Here is a 22,325-nt window from a genome sequence, read left to right as displayed (position 1 = left end):
GTATGTATTCCACTAGAGAGATAAAGAGAGGACACAGATGAAGGAGCAACCAGGTTCACTCTTGGGCATCTTCTTACTTTCCTTAATGCCTTTCATTTTTTTCCTAAAAGAATGAAGCTAAGGCCTCACAGCAGGAGCAGGCCACTTCCTTTACCCTAGATTTGAGGTGACTTGAAAGCCGCTGCTATGCTGTTACCGAGAAGAAGTAAGGATGATCTGGGTCTCTGGAATAACGCGGGACCGCCTGGTTTAAATGCAGTTTGTAAAGCCTGCAGCTCTGTGTTCCTCGGTGGGCAAAGAGCTGGGAACAGCTGTGAGATGGAGACGGAAGGTGGGTGCTGCTGACCTGTGCCAGCGTTTCTCACCACAGGCAGTACTGACGTTTGGGGTCACGTAGTTCTTCATGGTGGGAGTATATCCTCTGCATTTGCAGATGCTTAGCACCATTCCTGGCCTCTACCCACCACATGTGTGTCCCCTCGGGGCTCTCCCTACTCCTCGCTATTGTGACAACCAGAAACTGTCTCCAGATATTACAAAACTTCCCCTGGGGGCAAAATTGCCCCTAGTTGAAAACCAGAGATCTATGCCATGATGTGAAAATATTTCTGGTTAAGGACAATTGGAATGCACGTCATCCATTAGTTTTCTCATACACATTTGCATGCATATTCAGTAAAAATGTCTAAGCACAATGCTATACACATGAACTAACAATATAATATTGAATGTCAACTATAATTGAAAAATTAAAAAAAAATTTAAAAACATTTCCTTTCCTAATGATTTTGACTAGAGTTTTTTCGACAGCAATTTACAAATTACATATGGATAGATATGTCTTAATCACATTGTACATGAGGTTTCATCTCTCATCTTTCATTTATCTTTTTTATTTTTTATATTCATTTTTAAATTATATTTTATTGATTATGCAATTATACTTGTCCCAGTTTTTCGCCCTTTGCCCCTCTTCACCCTGCACTCCCACTCCCTCAGGGAATCCCCACACCATTGTTCATGTCCATGGGTCATGTGTCTAAGTCTGGCTACTCCATTTCCTGTACCGTACTTTACATCCCCATGGCTATTCTGTAACTGCCTATTTGTACTTCTTAAAACCCTTATCTCTTCACCTATCCCCCACACTCAAATCCCATCTGGTATACTCTCCATATCCATTATTCTGTCTCTGTTCATCTTGTTTGCTTAGTTTGTTCTTTAGATCTGAATGTTGACAGGTATGTATTTATTGCCATTTTATTGTTCATAGTTTTTATCTTCTTTTTTTAATAAGTCCCTTTAACATTTCATATAATAATGGTTTGGTGATGATGAACTCCTTTAGATTTTACTTGTCTGGGAAGCTCTTCATCCGCCTTTCAATTCTAAATGATAGCTTAGCTGGGTAGAGCAATCTTGGCTATAAGTCCTGTTTTAAATGACTTTGAATATTTCTTGCCAATCCCTTCTAGCTTGCAAAGTTTCTTTTGAGAAATCATCTGACAGTCTTATGGGAACTCCCCTGTAGGTAACTAACTTCTTTTCTCTTGCTGCTTTTAAGATTCTCTCTTTATCTTTACCCTTTGACATTTTAATTATGATGTGTCTTGGAGTGGGCCTCTTTGCATCCATCTCATTTTGGAGTCTGTGCTTCCTGGACTTGCATGTCTATTTCTTTCATCAAATTAGGGAAGTTTCCTTTCATCATTTTTTCAAATAGATTTCCAATTTCTTGCTCTTTCTCTTCTCCTTCTGGCACCCCTATGATGCAAATGTTGGAATGCTGAAGTTGTCCCAAAGGCTGCTTACCCTATCATCAATTTTTTCGATTCTTTTTTCTTCCTGTTCTGATTCATTGTTTTTTGCTTCTTTATGTCCCAAATCATTGATTTGATTCTAGGCTTCATCCACTCTATTGTTTCCCAGTAAATTGTTCTTTATTTCAATTAGTGAATGCTTTGTTTCTGATTGGATCTTTTTTATGTTGTTGAGGTCCTCACTAAGTTCCTTGAGCATCCTTATAAATAGCGTTTTGAACTCCGCATCTAATAGATTGCTTATCTCCATTTTGTTTAGTTCTTTTTCTGACATTTGATTTGTTCTTTCATTTGGGCCATATTTCTTTGTCTCCTCATTTTGGCAGCCTCCCTGTGTTCATTTCTATGTATTAGGCAGAGCTGCTCTGTCTTCTTGTCTTGGTAATGTATTGTAATGTAGTAGATGTCTTGTAGGGTCCAGTGGCACAGCCTCCTTTATCAACCAAGCTGAGTGCTCAAGGTGTGCCCTTCCTGTGGGCTGAGTACACCCTCCTGTTATAGTTCAGTCTTGATTGCTGTTAGCAGGTTAATGGGAGGAAATTACCTACACCAGTCAGCTGCAAGGACTGGCTGTGACCACTCATCACCAAACTCTGCCCTCTGTGGAGAATCAGCTGTGCAGGATCAGGGTGTGGTGCTCTAGTGTGGTCTGTATCTGTTTATTGGGTGCACAGGCTCTGGGGTTTCCCAGGAGGTGCAGCCCAAGGCTGACTCCCTCCTGTGTTCTATCCAGCGCCACCATGCATGATCTATAAAGCAATCTGAGGTGTCTGCTACTTGAGCTGGGCTTAGAGATTCCCAGGCGAAGCCAAACTGTGAATCTAGACTGGCTGCTGTTAGTGCTGTGCCTGACACCCCTTTAGCAAGAGACACGGGGGCTGGTGGCTCACTGAGGTGCTGTTGCTTGTTTGAGATGATTTAGGAAGTTATGAATCATGAGCCAAGAGCAGGTATTTATATGGAAAGTCAAGGTTAACAGTTTGGGCAGGCCCATAATCTGGGTGGAACAGAGTCTCAGGTGATCTCCAGGGTGTGACCAACAGTATTAGCCAAGTTGATGGAGCCTCTGATATGGCACCCACCTGCTGGCTCTGTGGTTTGCAGAGGGAAGGCTCAGAAAAGAAGACAGTGGCCCATGCCCTCTTTTCTGCCTGGGGGAAAGCTTTCCTCTAGCTCCTGCCTTGATGCCAGACACTTCAGTTCCTCCCTGTATGTGACTGGTGACTTTCAAGCTGCTACCCTGGTGCTGGAGCTCAGAGGGAATCAGTCTGATTTAGTCCATTGTGGGTTCTTTAAGGGGAACTGCTTGGGACTCTAACAGTTTCTTCCACTGCTTCAGTCCCCCTGGGTTTTGCAGCCAGTAGTTGTGGGGACTTATCTTCCTATCGCTTGTACCCTGGGCTTGGGGCCTGGTGTGGGGCTGAGACTCCTTGCTGCTGAGTTATCCCTCCCCAATTTTTATCCAGCACAAGTGGATGTGGGAGCAGCCCGTTCCGCATCTCTGCCTCTTCTACCCGTCTGGATGAATGTGGTTTCTTTGAATTTCATAGTTGTCAGACCTCCATCCAACTCGATTTATGAGGGTTCTGAGTGATGGCTGTTTTATAATTTAGTTGTAATTTTGATGTGGTTGTGCGAGGAGGTGAGCCGAGTATACTTATGCCACCATCTTGACTTGAAGTCCCCATTTATTTTTTTTTAAAACAAATTCTAAATACTCACAATTTTTCTTAATAATATGGATAACTTGTCTTCTGGTATTAGTTACAATAAAACATTGGTGATCTCAAGTCTAACCTTTGATTACCCTTAGGTTTCTAAAAAGGACCCCTGGGAATGACAGCTCTGGAGTAGTACAGCAACATAAGGACCCTTCCTGCAAGTGTCAGAGACCCAGAGGCTGCACCTAGTGAATGGAGTGTTCAATCCTCCTGCATGAAGCACAGGGATGCTGCAACTGGCCAGCATGTTCTCTCAAAGCCCTAGAACCTTGAGATGTACAGCAGGTGACAGGGAAGTACAAGAATAAAAATAAAGAGAAGAAAAAGAAAGGGGACCAGAGTGACCAGCCTCAGCAGGGGCAATGGGGAGCAGTCACAGCATGGTGAGCAGTAGGCAGAAGCTAGTAGCCTAGAGGTGAGGCAAAAGAAATGCTTGGGAATGTGGCTCTAAGGACATAGATCATCTCTAGTGAGACCCACATAAAGGACCCCAATGCATGGTGAACACTAGAGACTTCAAAGAAAGCCAGCCCCTGCCCCCACCCCCCATATCAGGGCCTACTTGGCCCTTGGTCTGGACCCACCTGCCCCTGCAACCCAGCCACATCATCTGTGACACCTGGTGTGGGGAATAAATCTGGTATCTATCCCCCTAGTCTGTTTTGGCAGGCAGAACTGCACTTTCTATTTTACAAAATGTTTCATTACAAACTAATTAAAAACAAAAACTTCTAGTCACTAGGTCCTCCTCTCATTTCACACTGCCTTTAAACATTTTTAAAAACACATTTATTGATTTTAGAGAGAGAGAGGAAGGGAAAGAGTGACAGAGAGAAACCCCGATGTGAGAGAGAAACATCACCCAGTTGCCTCCCATAAGCACCCAGACTGGGAAGTGAACCCACAACCCAGGTTCCCTGACCCACAGTTGAGCCCCCAACCTTTTGGTGTAGGGGATGACACTCCAACCCACCGGGCACACCAGCCAATGCACACTGCACCTCTTTTTAAAGCACTATGACACCATGCCTTTTTTTAAAAGCACTTTTCGACTCTAGCTAAATAACTATTTGTGTAACTTTTATTTAATGTTTGTGTTCCCTGATATACAGTAACTGAGTAACTGCTGTCAGTTTTGGGGCAATGTTTGTTGCAGTCACCACTGCATACCCAATTTCCCAGCCAGCGTGCATTGGCACTCAGTATTTTTTTTTTAAGTGAGTGTCTGATGATCCAGTTTGTTTTTTCTCTGAGGGCACCAGGTATCAGAGGAAAGCTGAAGTGCTAAAGATCGATATGCTGAATTAACAATGTACAGAATGGCCAGTTTGCCCAAGTCAGTGAGCTAAAAATTGCTGTGTTTTATTTGCCAAACCACTTTTTGTAACTGTTTACATATTTAATGAAAATTCACTTACATTAGGCAGTCTGAATAGTTTTTAAAGATTTTTGGAAAGTGTTAGATGGCTATTTTTTTATTTTGTCTTAAGAGCAGTATTTTAATGAATGTTCATTTTACTGAGTTAAAAGCCAGAGTGATTTATACTTCTACAGAATAGATTTAACATGACGATAGATTTGATTGTGTCCTGATCTTCCGAGTTATCCCATCCTATCTCCCTTCTATTATACTGAACAGTTTTCACTTTCTGTGTTGAATCTGCCTGCCTGTGGTTACCAGCTTGACATTTCCTATTTATAGATACCCAAGTTGCTAGGTAATAACCAATGAGCTTACCATTTGAGATGGAATGATTTTAGACATTCTAGATTTCTTTAGCTGTTTTTGAGTGGCATTTTCTATTACTTTAGAGTTCAACCATTCTTATATTTTCAACCAGAGTGATTTAGACTTCATTTGCCTTCTGGCAACTCGCCTGTTAAATTTTATTATGTCACATGTGAAGATGTTGTTTTGGACATCTGAGTGTCTTCCATCCTCTGTCATTAAAAATATTTAAAATTTTAGGCACTTTATCATTCTTTTATGAATGGCTCAAATGGCATATAGTTGAAGATTTGCATTTATAAGAATAAGGAACAAAAATTTCACCATTTCTTATTGATATGGGTGCTCTGGACCTTTCCTCAGCAAATTCATCTGTATGATACATGGGAAATTAATCTCATTCTTAATTGTGATTGCTGACTATAAAATATACATTTCTGAAGGTTAAACATATTGATAAGGGAATTAGGCAACTGTGACCCTTAGCTTTTGAAAAATTAAATATACTTAAATTAAATATACTGAAAATGCTGGATACAGAAAAGAAAAGGAAAAAAACCTGAACTAGAACTTCCTAGAAATTGTCACAGCTGTTATTAAAACAACCCCATCCAATGTGAAGTTCCATAGACTTTATAGGTGGTATTTTAGTAAATTTGGTGAAGTGACTTAAAGCTCTAGATGGAGTAATTTTGGTAACTAAATAATTAAAATTTTTTTAATTGAAAGATTTAGAAATTAAAAAAATATATTAACCATGTACTTGTAGAGCAATAATGGAGAGGTAGACAGGCTCTCTGGTGCAGCACCCTGGCAAGGCATTGGCCACGGGGCCACTCTCGGCCCAGAGGACAGAAACAGCGGGAAGGGGTCTCCATTTAATGTGTCAATGGGAGGATTATGGCAAAGAAACGAGAGCTCAGCTTTGAAGAAAAATATAAAAGCTCTTCATAATCGTAAATTTACATGCTGCTAACAAACTTGCCTAGTACTTTTATTTAAAAAATCTCAACTGTATCTGGGGCAACAGATTATGAAAAGAAAACAGTCATTTAAGAAATCCTTTGAAGATGTTAGACTTCTATACCTGTATAATCAGCTCTTCTATCCGACAGCTTGGAAGCATGCATTTCATTTGATGCCATCACACTGGGAGCTGCGTTTATAGAAAGTGGGTGCCTCGGGACAGGAAATCAAACTGGACACTACCCTTTGACAAGGTAGTTGGTGGATGACTTTTTCTGTTTGATACTCAAGGTTGAACCTGAAGAGGTTTTTCAAAATTGGACTGCAAACATTTTTAATGGCTGTGGACAAAGGTCTTTGGTTCTGACCCATTTAATGTCACATGTGTGCAGTTGAGTGGTTTCCTAGCTAGACCTGCGCATTCTGCTCTGTACCTATAAGGAGGAGGCCTCTCTCTTAGGGACAATTGGCAGTCAAGTGATAATCTTGTGGTTTTAACAAAGATGTGAGATGGTACTTGGAAACTTCTCACTCCCAAACTTTTCCCATTGCTGTGAGGAAACGTTTAGCTAGCAAATGACCAGAATTGGGACATAAATCATAATGTAGCTGATTCTCCATAATCCAATGGGTACTAACCACAGCATAATTTTAATCCTGTCTCGGGTCCCCCCTGCTTCTCTGGCATCGGGCTCCTATTTAATGGTGTAAAAATTTGGAGCACAAAGAAATATTTATGTTACATAAATCTGTGGCAAAATTCAAAAACAGAATTTAAACAAATTTGGTTATCGCTGCTATTATCCCTGCCACTTCCAGTGAGGCAATTAATCCAACATTTAATGCACATGCAATATTAAGACTATGTATTTCATAATACCCAGGGCCAAGTCATCTTCATTAGGAGACTTAATCTAGTTAAAATGAAACAGGTATACTGGATAGCACCAAAACAGATTAACACAGACTGTATATTGTGGTGGATTCCAAAAATGGCCACAAAATTTCATAGCTCCCTGTATCAAGAGGTGAATTCGAACTCCCTACCTTTTGAATCCAGTCTGGACTAAATGTTTGTGTGCCTCCACCCCAAATTCGTATGTTGAAATATAATCTCCAGCGTGATGGCATTAGGAGAGGGCCTTTGGGAGGTCATTAAGTCATGAGGGTGGAGTCCTCTTGAATGGACTTCCCAGAGAGCTAGTTGGCTCTTTCCTTTCTGGGAGGCTACAACAAGAAGTTGGCAATCTGCAACCCAGAAGAGAGCTCTCACTAGACCCCAAATGTGCTGACACCCTGATCTTGGACTTTATAACCAGTCTGTGGAACTCTGTTATAGCAACCCAAGCTAAGACACTTGGTGACTTGCTTTGACCAATAAGATGCAGTGGAAGTGACCCTGTATAAGTTCTAATTCTGAGCCTCAGGAGGTTTTGTGGGTTTTGCTCATGCTACCCGTAACTCCTGAGATCACTATGTGACCAAGGTAGAAAATGAGAGGCCATGTGGAGAAGAACCAAGCACCTCAGATGCCAGCCTACCGACTCCCAGACATGCAAGTGACTTCTGTTGTAGATCAACCAGCTTTCTCACCAGCTGATCACACGTCCTGGAAAGGCCCAGCTGAGATCAGCTGAGCCAGGCCAGGTAACAACAATCCAGCAACCGACAACACTGTGAGCTAAATACAACAGTTGTTGTTTTAAGCCACAAAGTTTTGTCACATGGCAATATGTAATTGATTCAATTGTATTTTATATTTTACACTTTTGGCTCTCCAGGAGCAGTCCCTATCGAAATTGAACTTAGTAAACATGTGCCAATTGGCAGGAGCATCAAGGATGCTACATTTGTATGTCAAAAGATGGAACCACAGCCACAGATGGACACAACTTTCAAAAATTCCTTGGGTAATTGATGTTTATATGCTGCAATTAGTATTTGTTTCAACTGAAGGTTTATTAGGATCATTGATGCCTTTAAAAGTATATATAAATTAAACCATTATTTCACTAGTTCACCAGGAAACAGCTTTTTTAAAAAAATCAGGTTTATTGAGATATAATTTATATGCTATAAATTTCACCTGTTTAAAGTATTCAATTAAATTTGTTTATGTTTAAGATCTGTTCATTATGTTATTTTTACAAGTAACAAAGTCCTTCCCCCGCCCCCAGGTTAACATACATGAACATAAAAAGCTATTGATTTTCATATGGCCCACCCCACCCATATTCCAACTGGGTTAATAGGAAGTTGTGAACCATGAACAGCATCCTGAAGTAGCCGTGGTTTCCTCCTTAACTCAGTCTTGAACTTTAGCACTCTAATCGGTCATCTTCTTTCTAATCTCTTTTTAGTTTAAGAAAATCGATGAGTTTGTGAGCATCTTCCTCAGTGGAGAGGTCTGCAAAGCCCTAGAGTGCTCAATAACTAAGACAGAAACTAGGTTGGATGGAATGTAATTCACTGCTTGGGCAACGGAAAGCTGTAGGATCCTGTTCCAGAGTATCTCCTTCAAGAAAATCACCTTTGTGCTCTCTGCAATCAGTTCTTCCCAAGTAAACAGCAATGAATCTGTTACTTAGCCAAATGCATTAAAATTGATTGGCCACACCTCCCACTACTGTCTTTATAGATATCCAATACAAAGTCCTCGTCTAAGAATTTATACTGTGTTTCTTGAAGAAGTCTTGTATACATCTGCAAATCTCTTCCTTTTATTTGGAAATATGACCACATATTGTGTGTAGTCCCTTTAAGAAATACCAGTAAGCTTGTTTTCCTTGACAAAACATTGGAACTCAGCCCCAGAAATTAATTCATACCAGTTTCAAAGAACAAGCTCATACTCCATACAAGCATCTGGGGAATCATCAGTGCAATGGCTGAATGAAGTCACAAGTGATGAAACCAGAACTCTTGATGTCCCTGAGGGTTTTACATTTTAGAGAAATATTCATTGCTCTGCAGTGCTCCTCCTTTGGGGCACTCCAGTTAAGCTTAGTAAATACACTGTGCCCAGGGAATTGATAGCTTCTTGGACTGTAGTGGCGAACACAGGAATTCCAGCGCCTAAGTGGGACTGTGTTCTTGTCATCTGACCACTGCAATCCTTCTGCCTCATCATCTCTGTCTCCCTGTGAGCGTGCTGGAGAATCGTCTCTTCCTGAAACCACCAGAGTTCCATCACAGAATAAATAATCCTTCACATTCTGAGGAAGCGGAAGAATGGCCCTCTCGATGGGGACTTCGGAACAGTGTGTACCACACAGAGAATTGATGGTACAACACATGCTCCTTCTTCACTCTGCAGCTGCCGCCCTTGTCTCCTCTTTCTCCTTCCAGCAGCCTCCCAAAACCCAGTTCTCCAGTGCCTGCTGAGCTCTTTTGGCTCAAGGACTATCCATTACATAAAGCAAGGAGGCAGTGACAGAAAAGGGAGTAGAGGAGGAGAATCCTGGGGCTTGCTTTTAGTGTATACTGATACTCGCATACACACAGACTTTAGATCCCTGAAGAGGAATTCTGGGAGTGTTGCTAATGGGACTTTAAGAAGTGCATGCCTCTGCCTTGCCTCCTAGACGCAGCGGGTTCTACAAGGTGAACCTGCACATACTATTGTAACTGCAAGGTGTGGCTGTCTCTCCAGCAGTAGCACCGGCTTTTCTAGAGACTGTCCTTCGGCTCCTGCTTTCCTCTCCTGTCCCCCTTTCCAAAGGAGTCTTAACTGTTTTTTTTCTTTAAAGTATATTTATACAGTTGTGCAATAACCAAAATCTATTTTTATAGCATTTTCATGACTCCAAAAGTGACACAGCTGTTTACATCCTATTTTTCTTTTAATGATAGCTGATAAAACCTTTTACCATCCCATTTAATTTGTAATAATATATTTCTTTCATTTGCCCAATTAGCCCATATTGCAATATATGCACTGTGCCTTGTTACTAAAAACATGCTGACGTTTAGAATCCTGCACTATCACACAAAAATCCCAAGAGGATAACAAATGCTGACTTCCAATATCATTTGCATTAAAAGAGGCACTCAGCAGATTTCGAGTTTGAAGTCCTGGGATATTTTAACAATAATTCATTTTTGAAATGCAAAAAAATTAAGCAAATTTAGATGTCTATTAAGATAGTACTTCAAATTACCATTAACAAAATGGAGAAGAGTTAAGTTCCAGAAGCAGAAGCATGGACTCTAGAAATGGGAAAGAAGAAAATGGGATAAATGAACAGAGTTGAGGATATGTTGTAGACTTCTAAAAACATTAGGAAACACTTTACCATTCTCTCGCCCAATGTGCAATACTGTCAGATTAAAAGTCCTTCCTCACTAAATGCTTCACAGTTCAGTATCTCAAGACATACTTTTTTTCTTTTTTTTTTTTGTAAATACTGGTTTATGTATTTACTATACTATAACCATTTTTTAAATTTCAAAATTTTTTTCTTTCTAATTTAATCTTTATTGTATTTTTTTACATTACCTTTTAGTCCCCTTATACCCTCCTCCTCCCAGCAATCACCACACTGTTGTCCAGGTTAATGAGTCCTTTATCCTTTTTGTTCAATGCCTCTGTTCCCTAATCTCCCCCTACCTGTAGCTGTCACCCTGCTCTCCATCTATGAGTCTGTCCCCATTTTCCTTGTTAGTTCAGTTTGTTCATTAGAGTCCACATATGAGTGAAACTATATCATATTTCTCTTTCTCTAACTGGCTTATTTCACTTAGCATAATGTTCTTTGGATCCATCCATACTGATGCAAAGGGTAAAACTTTCTTCTTTTTTACAGCCTAGTAGTATTTCATTGCATGAATGTCCCATAGCCATTTTATCCACTCATCTACTGATGGACACTCAGGCTGTTTCCATATTTTGGTGATTGTAAATAATGCTGCAATGAACATAGGGGTGCTTACATTCTTTCAAATTAGTATCTTGAGTTCCTTCCAATATATTCCCAGAAGTGGGACTGCTGGGTCAAAAGGCTGATCCATTTTAAATTTTTTGAGGTTAATGCTTTCCACAGTGGCTGCCCCATTCTGCATTCCTACCAGCAGAGCAAAAGAGTTCACCTTTCTCCATATCATCGCCAGCATTTGTTAGTTGATTTATTGATGATAACCATCTGACAGGTATGAGATGGTATCTCATTGTGGTTTTAATTTGCATTTCTCTGATGATTACTGATATCGAGAATCTTTTTATATGTCTATTGGCCATCTGTACATCCTCTTTGGAGAAGTGTCTGTTTAGGCCTTTGCCCATTTTTTAATTGGATTATTTGTGGGGTTTTTTTGGTGGTTGAGATTTGTATGTACTTTGTAAATTTTGGATATTAATCCCTTGTCAGATATATAAGCAAATATGTTCTGCCATTCTGTGGGTTGTCGCTTTATTTTGTTGATGATTTCCTTTGCTGGGCAAAAACTTTTTAGCTTGATATAGTTCCATTTATTTTTTTCTTTTGTTTCCCTTGCCTGGGGAGATATATCCAATAAAATGCTGCTACAAGCAATGTGTGAGATTTTGCTAACTTTGTTTTCTTCCAGGATTTTTATGGTTTCAGGTCTAACTTTTAAGACTTTGACCCATTTTGAAGTTATTCTTGTGCATGGTATAAAAAGGTGGTCTAGTTTCATTTTTCTGTACTTATCTGTCCAAGTTTCCCAACACCATTTATTGAATAAACTATATTTAGCCCATTGTATGTACCGGCTTCCTCTGTCAAATATTAATTGACTGTAAAGGTGTTGGTTTATTTCTGGACTCTATTCTGTTCCACTGATCTATGTGTCTGTTTTTATGCCAGTATCATGCTGTTTTGATTGCTATGGCCTTATAGTATAGTTTAATATTAGGTAGAATGATTCCTCCAACTTTGTTCTTCTTTCTAGGATCACTGTTGCTATGTGGGCCCTTTTGTGGTAGCATATACATTTTTGAAATATTTGCTCTAGTTCTGAGAAATATGTCATTGGAGTCTTGATAGGAATGGCACTGAATCTATAGATTGCTTTGGGCAGTATGCATATTTTAATGATGTTAATTCTTCCTACCCATGAATATGGTATGTGTTTCTACTTATTTGTATCTTTTTCAAATTCTTCCTTCAGGGTTTTATAATTTTCCAAGTACAGGTCTTTTACATCTTTGGTTAGGTTTATTCCTTAGGTATTTTATTCTTCTTGAAGCAACTATGAATGGGATTGTTTTCATGATTTCCCTTTCTGTTAGTTCATTATTGTAATACAAAAATGCAACTTATTTATGGATATTAATTTTGTATCCTGCTACTTTTATGAATTCATTTATCAGTTCTAGTAGTTTCTTGGTGGAATCTTTGGGGTTCTCTATGTACAGAATCATGTCATCTGTGAATAAAAAGTTTTATTAATTCCTTTCCAATTTGGATGCCTTTTATTTCTTCTTCTTGTCTGATTGCTTTGGCTAAGACTTACAGTACTATGTTGAGTAAGAGAGGTGAGCTCTGGCTGGTGTGGCTCAGTGGATTGAGCGTGGCCCTGTGAACCAAAGGGTTGTCAGTTCCATTCCCAGTCAGGGCACATGCCTGGGTTGCAGGCCAGGTTCCCAGCAGGGAACGCATGAGAGGCAACCACACATTGATGTTTCTCTCCCCTCCTTTCCTTATCTCTAAAAATAAATAAATAAAATCTTTACAAATTTAAAGAAAATAGGCGAAAGCAGACATCACTGTCTTGCTTCTAATCTTAATGAAATACTTGTAGATTTTGCCCGTTGAGTGTGATGCTGGCAGTGTGTTTGTCATGTATATGGCCTTTATTATGTTTAGGTATGTTTTTTCTATTCCCACTTTGCTAAGAGTTTTTTTTTATCATAAATGGGTACTGGATTTTGTCAAGTGCTTTTTATGCATCTATTGATATGATCATGTGGTTTTTATCCTCCATTTTGTTTATGTGGTGAATCACATTTATTGCTTTGTGAATGTTGTACCAACCTTGCATTCCCAGAATAAATTCTAGTTGATCATGGTGTATGATCTTTTTGATGCATTGCTGTATTCAGTTTGCTAATATTTTGTTGAGTATTTTAGCATCTATGTTCATCAGAGATATTGGTCTATAATTTTCTTTCTTTCTAGTGTCTTTATTGGGTTTTGGAATTAGCATAATTCTGGCCTTGTAAAATGAGTTTGGGAGCCTGCCCTCCTCTTGAATTTTATGAAATGGTTTGAGAAGGACAGGTGTTAGTTCTCAGAATGTTTGGAATAATTCACCTGGGAAGCCATCCAGTCCAGAGCTTTTGTTTTTTGGGAGATTTTTGATTGCTGCTTCAATTTCACTAGGTGTAATCTATTTGTTCTGATTCTTTGATTCTTCCTGATTTAGTTTTGGAGGATTGTATGTTTCTAGGAATTTATCCATCTCATCCATATTATCCAGTTTGTTGGCATATAGTTGTAAATAATATTTTGTTACAATCCTTTGTATTTCTTTGGTGTCAGTTGTTACTTCTCTTTCATTTCTGATTTAATTGATTTAGGTCCTTTCTCTTTTTTTTCTTGATTATTCTGGTTAAAGGTTTATCAATCTTATTTATCTTCTCAAAAAAGCAGATCTTGGATTCATTCATCTTTTGTATTTTTTTAAACTTTATTTTGTTTATTTCTGTTCTGATCTTTATTATTTCCTTCCTTCTACTTTGGGCTTTGTTTGTTGTTCTTTTTCAAGCTCCTTTAAGTGCAAAGTTAGATTGTTTATTTGAACTTTTTCTCATTTTTTGAGATAGGCCTGTAATGCTATGAATTGCCCTCTTAGAAATGCTTTCCCAGTGTCCCACAGATTTTCATTTGTTTCAAGGTATGTTTTGATTTTTTCCTTGATTTTTTCTTTTTTTTTAAATAAAGACTTTATTTTTTAGAGAGGGGAGGCTCAGAAGAAAGATAGGGAGAGAAACAACAATGTGTGGTTCCATCTTGTGTGCCCCCTGCCAAGGACCTTGCCTACAACCCAGGCATGGGCCCTGATTGAGAATCAAACTGGAGACCCTTTGGTTCTCAGGCCAGTGCTGAATCCACTGAGCCACTCCAGCCAGGGCTGATTTCTTCCTTGATCTTATTGTTGACCCATTCATTGTTTAATAACATGTTATTTATCTTCCATGTCTTTTCATGTTTTTCAGTGTTCTTGTGATTGATTTCTAGTTCCATAGTATTATGATCAGAGAAGATGCTTGATATGATTTCCATGTTCTTAAGTTTACTGAGAGTTGTTTTGGGTCATAACATGTGGTCTATCCTAGAAAATGTTTACCTGCACTTGAAAAGTATGTATATTCTGCTGCTTTGGGGTGAAATGCTCTGAAGACATCAATTAAATCCATTTGATCTAGTGTGTCGTATAAGGCTGCTGTCTCCTTGTTGATTTTCTGCCTGGAAGATCTATTGATTGAAGTCAATGGTGTGTTAAAATCCCCAACTATGACTGTATTTCTGTCAGTCTCTCTCCCTTTGTGTCCATCAAGATTTGCTTCACAAATTTAGGTGCTCCTATGGTAGGTGCATAAATGTTTACTAGGGTTATATCTTCTTGCTGGATTGTTTCCTTTATCACTATGTAGAGTCCTTCTTTTGCTCTTACTATAGCCTTTGTTTTAAAGTCTATTTTGTCAGATAATTACTGCACCCTAGTTTTTTCTTTTCTATTTGCATAAAATATCTTTTTCCATCCCTTTATCTTAGTCTGTGTATATCTTTTAATTTGAGATGAGTTTCTTGGAGGCAGCATATATATGGGTCTTGTTTTCTTATCCATTCAGCTCCCTTATGTCTTTTGGCTGGAGCATTTGAGCTATTTACATTGAAGGTGACTTTTAATAGATACGTATGTATGCCATTTTATTGTTAGACTGTTTTCCTCTCTTTTTTTTTCTTTCTCTTTTTCTTCATCTTAAAGCAAACTCTTTAACATTTGTTGCAGTACTGGTTTGGTGTTAACAAACTCCTTTAGCTTTTTCTTGTCTGGGAAGCTCCTTATTTCTCTTTTGATTTTAAATGCTAGCCTTGCTGGGTAAAGTAGCCTCGGTTGTAGGTCCTTGCTTTTCATCACCTTGAATATTTCACACCACTCCCTTCTGGTCTGAAATGTTTCTGAAGATTAATCAGATGCCAGTCTAATAGGTTCTACCTTATAGGTAACTACCTGCTTTTCTCTTGTGCCTTTTAGGAATCTCTCTTTATCTTTAAACCCTATCATTTTAATTATGATGTGTTGGTTTAGGCCTCTTTGGGTCTAACTTGTTTGGGACTCTCTGAGAGCAGTTCCTGCAATTGTGTGTCTTTTTCCTTCACCAGATTAGTGAAGTTTTTGGTCATTATTTCTTCAGATAGGTTCTCTATCACTTGCTCACTCTCTTCTCCTTCTGGTATTCCCATAGGTGGATATTGTTCTGCTTCATGTTAGCCAAAATGTTTCTTAAGCTATTCTCATTTTTTTAAATTATTTTTTCTTTTTTGCTGCTCTGTCTGAGTGTTTTTTCCACCTTGTCGTCCAAATCATTGATGTGATCCTCTGCTTCATCTAACCTACTGTTATTCCTTCCAGTGTATTATGTATTTCAGATATTGCATTCTTTAGTTTTAACTGGTCCTTTTTTATGGTTTCTATGTTATTTTTTCTTGCTTTTGAGTATCCTTATAGTCATTACTTTAATCTGTCTGATAAATTGCTTGCCTCCATTTCATCTAGTTCTTCTGGAGAATTCTCTTGTTCTTTCGTTTGGGGTCTGTTTTCTTGTCTTCTCATTTTGGCTGCTTCTTTGTATTTTCTGCCTTAGTTGTTAAACTAATCAGTCATTTAAACCAATCAATTGTCAAACTAATCAAGCTGTAATCAGCAGACAGGCTTAACCTCCACATAGTGGGGCAGAGTAATTCCTGCAGTTGGGGCTATTGCTTCCTCTAAGGCTGATAGCACTTGGAGAGGAGTGGTCTGCCTGAGAAAGATGGCCTCTGCAGTATGGGGAATGACTCAGAACATAGATCCTGGTAGCTGTTCCTTCAGTTCTCTCCCCCGAGCCACCAACCCTAGACTTTTCTCAAGTATCTCTAGTGCATTCTACCCAACTTCTGCTGGAGTCCAGGGTAAGTGGCTGCAAATGAAATTTTGTGTGTTGGCTCTTTAAGAGACTCTCTGAGTCTCCAGCCTTCTCTCCCTGGCAGATGGAAACCCTGCTGCTTTTCACAGCTGGTTGTCATCGGTATTCCTTTCCAGCTGTAGTGCTGGAGGCTGGGAGCCCAGCTTGGGGTTTAGACCCCAAACTTCTCAGGGGAATCTCCCAGCAACTGAAATATCGCTCCAGCACTTCTGCTGCTGCCCATGGGAGCCCAGCTAGACCTATGACATCTCCGTACTTCCTACCAATCATGTTGTGGTGAAATGTTTTCTTCTGTCTGTCAGTGATTATAAGGCTTCTCTCCAGCTAGTGTTCAGTTGGTTATTTAGGATGTTTTTTCCACAATTTAGTTGTAATTCCAGATTGGTCCTGGGAAGAGGTTAGTGTAGCTTCCACTTACTCCTCTGCCATCTTGGATCTCTTACCCTCAAGACATATTTTTAATGAAAACATATCTCCAATTGTATGGCAAAAATGGGAGAGAACAGATTCATTTTATAGCAACTAACTCTATAGCTTACCTTATGTATACCCACCTATTTCTTTAAAAAAGGTTAATTTGATTACATTTTAAAGTGTTATAGGTTAAAACAACTATATTAACAATGGCTTTTTGTTTCATTTTCATTAAATCAAGCTCTAGATAAAAGAAGATAATCAATCCTATAGTTTCAAAGTTACAGTACTCCTGGAGATCATTCTACAACAATTTTGGGGGGCCTAAGACTTAGGCATTATACTAAGCAGTGAGAGGACACAGATGAAAACCAACCCCTTATTCTACTTAAAAGATATCCTCTAGGTGATCTCTGGAAAGTGGATGTGTTTAAAATTCTAGATCCTTATATTCTCCAAGTTCTGGACATAAATGACACTAATTAAGCCCCTAAAGTATTAAAAGAAAACCTCAAGAGAGAGTAACACAAGAAACATCTATTGACCACTTAAAATGTACTAAGGGAGACATATGGGCGAATAACACTCTGCCTCTGATGGGGTAACCTCATAGCACTCTGGGCTTTCCATTTCCCTTCAACTGAGGAAGGACAATGGACAGTTAAGTCTCACTCAGACTTTTTCCAGTGTGTTTCAGGAGTAAGATCCATTTATTAATTACTAATACCATACTTACTTTCAAAGAAGGTTTGAGGAGACTTAATAGGAAAAGTGTGTTTGTGTGTGTGTGTATACATATATAATTTTAAGGATATCATATGTACTTATAAACAACAACAACAACAAAAGCAAGAGCTGGGTGAGTGTAGTAGGGATAATAATATGAGAAAATCTAGGATAAGGGGAGCTACAAGTCTTTAGCACAATCGTTTTCTCTGTAATAGGTGGCTGAAATCTCATCTAATAAAGGGAGAAATTCCCTCTAGCCCCAGCTCTAAACTCTGAGATCCTGTTGCATGTCTCTTTTCCAGGAAATAGTGAATAATCTAGAGGACAGTGTTCTGAGCAGCACTTCTACAAAATATTCAGAGACAGGTGGACATGGCCATGTAGTATAATAACATCAATAAAAATTAAGAACATAATGCTGTACAAATATTTCCATGGGAAGCCAGAGTAACTTGAGCCAGGTACATGGTATCCTGACAATCTGACTTGATACAAAGTTATAGCTCGAAGCCTGGAGAAGAACCAAAGGTTAACATTTTCCAATCATTCCTTTGGGGGTATCAACTTACAGGAGATGCAGAGCAAGTTACTCAAATTTAAGATTATTAGAATTATTTGCAGTACACTTGTTCTCTGATTGGTCACTAAGCATCAGGATTGGGCACAGAGAAACTAATGTTCACTTGTAGAAGTTCATTCATACATAAATATTTATTGAGCACATACTATGCATCCAGTACTAATCTAGAGGCTAGAGATTCATCAGAGAACAATATAGATTTGGTCCCAATCAATACTCAGTTTGTAATCTGTAGAGGGTAGAGTGGGTAGAGAAATAAAAAATAAATGAAAAAAATTTTAAAGATAATTTCAGGTGCTAAGTGCTATGAAGACACTTGTATTAAAGAGTAACAGAGTCTGACTCCATTTTTCTGACTCCTGACATCTTTCAGGCCCCACTACACTCTCTTCTCTTTTGCCCCACATCTCGGCAAGCAGATGAGAAAGCTTAGGCACTCCCACCTTTAATGCTGGTAAGAAGGGCAAACCATGTCAGCACCAGCTCAACAGCAGGAACTCTCACTCTAGCCCCAGCCCCAGCTCCAAGCACATATCACCCCAAGCCAGTCTGCAATCCCTACTTTCTCAAGCCATTTTTGGACCAGCTTAAGAATTTAATCTGCTCTCCCCAGAAAGTGCATTATTTAAGTAATAAGCCCTTCATAACCTCTTGGTGAATGTGTGACATCATGTCTAGACATTCAAACCAAAATGTGGTTGGAGCGTTCATCTTGCCTCTGAAGAGTGACCACATCATGAAAACTAGGCGAAGTCTCAAGATAACAAGCACAGGAAGAACAGAAGCAAGGTCTCTTGGGGCCTAGACTCAGAAATTGCACATGTTACTTCCACTGGATGCTATTGGTCACAGCAAGTCACCAATCCAAGGCTCTACCTACTGATGGGAGAAGCTGCAAAAATTTGTGGCCATTTTTACAATCCATCTTGCTCATCTAGCAGAATCCAGTGTGGCATCATCCAGTTTACCCCTTTCATTATAATGTCCCTACCTTCCTGAGCACATGACCTGCACATCCTAGGCACTGAAGGAACGGTGGTAGAAGTAAACTAAAATCAATTTTAAGTTAAGAGCAATGTAATAGCTAAAGCATAGGAGTAAAAACAAGTCTGTCATAAAACAATTTGAAAAAATCTTCCATATATGTTCATATATCATCTCATGTATCATTCACATTTTTCGGTCATTTGAATACAGCAGTATCAAACCAAGGTCTGTTGCCAGTTGGGTGACAAAGCCATTCCAGGTAATTCTACATTCTAATAATATAATTAGTCACCTGATCTGTAAGAAGGTGAGTCATTTCAGCCTCCTGACAGACCTGTGAGATGGGATAAAATGGTTCACCTTTGGAAGTACAAGTACAATGCAAACACTTGCATGTCTGTATGGATGTATGTTGGCGGAAGTGCTGAATAGGTTCCTTCGACGCAAGGCAAATGGGTGTATTTACCTTTGGATATCGCTGCTTTCCCTAGTTCTCAAAATGCCCTTTGGCTTTTGCATCCACTGAGCAAAATATTCACTGATTATGCTGGAACTGTGCTAGGTATTACAATCAATGAAATATGAAGAGTTTTTGCATTGGAGAAGAAGGAAATTAACAATAGTTCATATCGCTACAGGATTGTGATTCAGTTGGGATAACAGATTCATCAGGTAAAGAGGCCCTGGTGAGTGAACTGCCTACTCCTCATGGTCAAGTCCCAAGTACACATTCAGTGAAGAAGAAGATTAAAATACATGGACTCTAAGTCAAACTCACCTGTATTAGAAACATTGCAGTTACCAGAGTGGTCCCAACATGCAGAGTCAAGAACGTTATGAAAATGAGTAAAACTAAATTTACACAAAAAGAAGAAAATTATCTTTCTGTATTTTTTTTTCAGAAGATGCTTATAAAGGCTTTTTTTTTGCACAAGACAGGAGTAGACCAATCCTGAGATCATAGTCTGATGGTGAGTGAGAAGAGACTAATTAAACAGGTATCAGCTGGCATGAAGGCCACATCACTTCACCTAAAGGGAAGAATAACAGATGAAGCCAGGCTCATTTATGGGGTCTTGATAGGTCTACTGCTGAACAACTGTGGGAAACAACAACCCTTGTTCCTCCCTTGAGTCTCTCATTCAACCTCTGATTTGCTCATTTTCTCATGTCTCGCTCATCTTACTGAAATCCCCAGCTGTGTGTGATTGGGTAGCAATCCCCTCATACCTGGGTCTTGCCTCCTCTTAACTTGCCGGCTTGCTCTCAGTCCCTTTCTTACTCCAAAGTCCCATTTCACTAGGTAAGTGATCTTTATATACAACCTCCATCCCCTCATTATTCTGCTCAAAAACCTTTCATTTTTACTCTGTATCTCCTCATGTTTCTACTCAAAGTCACTACCTTAGCCTCTCCCTCCACTGTCTCCACATCCAATTTCCCTTAACACTTAGGCTACCCTAGGCCCAGTCTTGCAGGGGTGCCATATCCATCCCTCCACACTCGGATCATACGTGTTCTCTTCTTTTACAGGGCTCCTCTTCTTCTCCAAGTTGCTAGTCAAGTCTCTCATCTTCCATGAAGTCCCCCCGATAAGTTCAGCCCTGAACTCTTATTGGACATACAAGTTGTTTCTCATAATCAGACACATAATTTTATTACATACTGTCCTATAGTTAATTACCACAACACTCGTGTTATTCTGGTGTCCCCAACTGTTTGAGGGTAACAGTGAGTGTGATCACCATGTTGCATGTGTTTGAAGTACTCATGTGTATGTATGAGTGTGTGTGCACACACATATATGTATGTATAGTTATTTATTGTAGTAACCATAGACTGTTCACTATATCTCATACCAAATATTTGCATACTCTCACAAATAATAATTTACATAGATTTAATATCAATTTAAATATTCCCAGAATGCTTTATTACATTTATTGATAAATTAAATTTTTAAAAAAGATTTTATTTATTTATGTTTTTTAGAGAGGGGAAGGGAGGGAGAAAGAGAGGGAGAGAAATATCAGTGTGTGGTTGCCTCTCACATGCACCCCCTACTGGGGACCTGGCCCACAACCCAGGCATGTGCCCTGACTGGGAATCAAACAGGACACCCTTTGGTTCACAGACCCTTTGGTTCAATTCACTGAGCCACACAACCAGGGCCGATAAATTAGATTTTTAAAAAGTAGGCTCAGTGCCCTGTAAGTCCCAAATGAGATACAAGGAAAAGTTGAGGATTTTATAAGGTAGCCCAACAATTTTTTGCTTTTAAAAAGGCAGTAAAATAACCAAGAGCATGGTTACTGAACAGTTGGAAATTTACCTTCATGACTGCTTAATTAATTAATTAATTAATTCCGTCAACTAAATAGTTCCAGAATGCCTTTTAGATGCCAGGTACTGTGGCAAGTATCAAGGACATTACTGGTATCAAAACTCTCTGTGGATAATTTCTATTAAGCCAAAAGAAAAATTAAATTTCATGGGAGAAATATATGTGTAAACTGACAGATATTCCAAAGTCTAGTGAGAGCTGAATTAGGCTGAGGGACAATTTTTGTTTTCCTGATTTGAAACAACAAAATAACAAAAAACTTGTTCCAGCCCTGTTTGATTTCTGTTTCAACCTCTACCATGGGCATATACAGTTTGACTGAGGTTCGTTAGAGTTATTTAATTGTCACAGACCTACTCAAATTTTCTCTATTTCTCCTCTTTTTTGTGTGTTGGGGGATTATGGTGTGGATGGCTTGGAGGACAGAAATTGGAAAAGCCACTACACTAAGCCCTGAATTTTAGTGTGGGAAGTAAAGTTTCTCTGCTTTTTAATGAATTCTTGGACAACCCCATGGCTTTGCTCCAAAAATGCCCTGCTTGAAGTAGAGGATTATCTTACATGGGTCATTACACTTCCAAGCTTAAAGCCTCAGAATGAGCATTAAATTAAAATTCCCTGCACCTTGTAGGCAGAACATTGTGACACTCAAAAGATGTGAAAGTGCTAATGAATTCTGAGCAATAATATTATCACCACTGCATATTTATTGAGTTCAACAGGGTGCCAAGTCCTGTACAGACAGATAATACAAGCAGCCTCTACCAAAAAAATAGCAACAGCAATAGTCTCATAAGAACTCTCCCATTCACTTGCTTTAGGAATACACATTTTTACTAGACTTGTTGGAAATAGTCTCCTCTTTTCAAAAGTATCCTCTGG

The 22,325-nt window shown here is 39.1% G+C and overlaps 1 protein-coding gene and 1 pseudogene across 1 annotated transcript in view; both read right to left on the bottom strand.

The window, feature by feature from the left end:
- FAT3 (FAT atypical cadherin 3) overlaps positions 1–22,325 on the bottom strand; it is a 634,426-nt gene that overhangs the window by 151,846 nt on the left and 460,255 nt on the right. The gene's annotated exons all lie outside the window — the stretch shown is intronic.
- On the bottom strand, positions 8,555–15,690 carry LOC112300547 (translation initiation factor eIF2 assembly protein-like; annotated as a pseudogene).

The sequence above is a fragment of the Desmodus rotundus genome, chromosome 5 (genome assembly GCF_022682495.2).
Source record: "Desmodus rotundus isolate HL8 chromosome 5, HLdesRot8A.1, whole genome shotgun sequence".
Taxonomy (NCBI): domain Eukaryota; kingdom Metazoa; phylum Chordata; class Mammalia; order Chiroptera; family Phyllostomidae; genus Desmodus; species Desmodus rotundus.
The sequence above is the reverse complement of the archived record's forward strand: the minus strand, read 5'-3'. Positions and strand labels throughout refer to the sequence as shown.